Below are 1,732 nucleotides of genomic sequence, written 5' to 3' on the forward strand. Positions count from 1 at the left end.
TGATGGACATTTAAATCACCATTTTTCTGACTACTGTGAATGTGTCTAAGAGCATTTGTGTACAAGTTTTCATTTTAACACCTGTTTTCAATTGTCTTGGGTATATTTCTGGGACTGGGATTACTAAGTCACGTGGAAGTTCCATTTTTAACTTTTTGAGGCATTGCCAAACTGTTTTCTTTAGTGGTCCAATGTTTCACATTCCATCAGCAATGTATGAGAGTGCCAGTTCTTGCACATCCTTGCCAACTCTTGCTATGTTTCATTTAAAAAAAATTAGAGCCATCCTAGTGGGTGCAAAGTGGGACCTCATTGTGGTTTTGATTTGAGTTTCCCTAATGACTAAAAAACATTGAATATCTTTTCATGTGCTTATTGGCCATTTGTTCATCTACTTTGAAGAATTGCCCTTTTTATCTATTTTGTCTATTTTAAAATTATTTTTCTTTTGTCCTTTTGTTGTTGTATGATAAGAGTTTGTTGTATATTCCCTAACTTTATTTATACTTTTATTTAAAAAATATAAATTCCTAAATATTATATAACTTTTCTCATGTTAAAAATTTTAGACATTTTGTCAAACTTCTCTAATATAACATAGTTCTTCTACAACTTAATTTTTTTTTTGCTCAATATTAGTTTGTGTAACCTGGTCATATTGATACACTATACATTGCTCTAGTTTATTCACTTGCATGTCTATAGTGTATCATATTAAAATTTTGTGACTATAACACAATTTATGTACTAATGTTTCCCCATGGAAATTTGTTATAAACAATGCTATTTATATTTCTGCTATTATAAACAATGTTCTATAAATGTTTTTGAACATGGCTTCTTGTACACATGTGACTGACTTTTTTCTAGGCTGCAATTCAGTAGTGAATCATTGGGATATTATCTTTGACTTTAATGGATACTGCCAAATAATTTTTGCCAATTTTTTGTTCCTCCTTGCAACAAGGACATTTCTATAGCCCCATATCTTTGCCACAATTTTGCCAGTTTGCTGGTTGTGAAATGACATCTTTTCATGGTTTTAATTTTAATTTGTTGTTTCTTAATTAGCAGTGAAGTTTGATATATTTTCATACGATTATCAGGCAAATCCCTTTTTTGAGAATTCCTTATTCATATTTTTTGTCTCTATTCCTATTGAGTTGTTTAATTTTCTAAACTGATTCATAGGAGCACATATTAATTTTGTACATTAGTTCTTTGTTGGAATTTCAGGACAAAAGGCAAATGTCTTGGATCAATTGATACTAATTTTACATGTGAGCGTATCTGGGCCAGCGGTATGCCCAGATATCTGGTCAAACATTCAGGGTAAGGTGTGCCTGCAAGGGCTTACCTGGATAAGATTAACATTTTAATTAGTAGCCAGAGTAAAGCAGATTGTTCTCCCTAATGTGAATGGGCTTTAGCTAATCAACTGAAGACTTGAATAGAACAAAAAGGCTGAATGAAAGAGATCATCTCCTATCTGAATGTTGTACTGAGACATTGGTCTTTTTCCGGCCTTTAGTCTCAGACTGGAACATTACTTATGTCTCAAGACTACTGATTTTTGGACTAGAAATTATACCATCAGCTCTCTTGGCTCTCAGGCTTTTTGGACTTAGTTTACAGTACACATCAGCTCTCCTCAGTCTCTAGCTTGCTAACTACAGATTTTGGGACTTGTCAGATACATGAATACAGTTAGATATATCCTGTTAGTTCTCTT

General features: G+C 32.7%; 1 protein-coding gene across 1 annotated transcript in view; it reads right to left on the bottom strand.

Annotated features, from left to right (window-relative positions):
* DNAH6 (dynein axonemal heavy chain 6) overlaps positions 1–1,732 on the bottom strand; it is a 302,446-nt gene that overhangs the window by 42,358 nt on the left and 258,356 nt on the right. The gene's annotated exons all lie outside the window — the stretch shown is intronic.

Source organism: Otolemur garnettii, unplaced genomic scaffold (assembly GCF_000181295.1).
Source record: "Otolemur garnettii isolate 467f Iridium unplaced genomic scaffold, OtoGar3 scaffold00147, whole genome shotgun sequence".
Taxonomy (NCBI): Eukaryota; Metazoa; Chordata; class Mammalia; order Primates; family Galagidae; genus Otolemur; species Otolemur garnettii.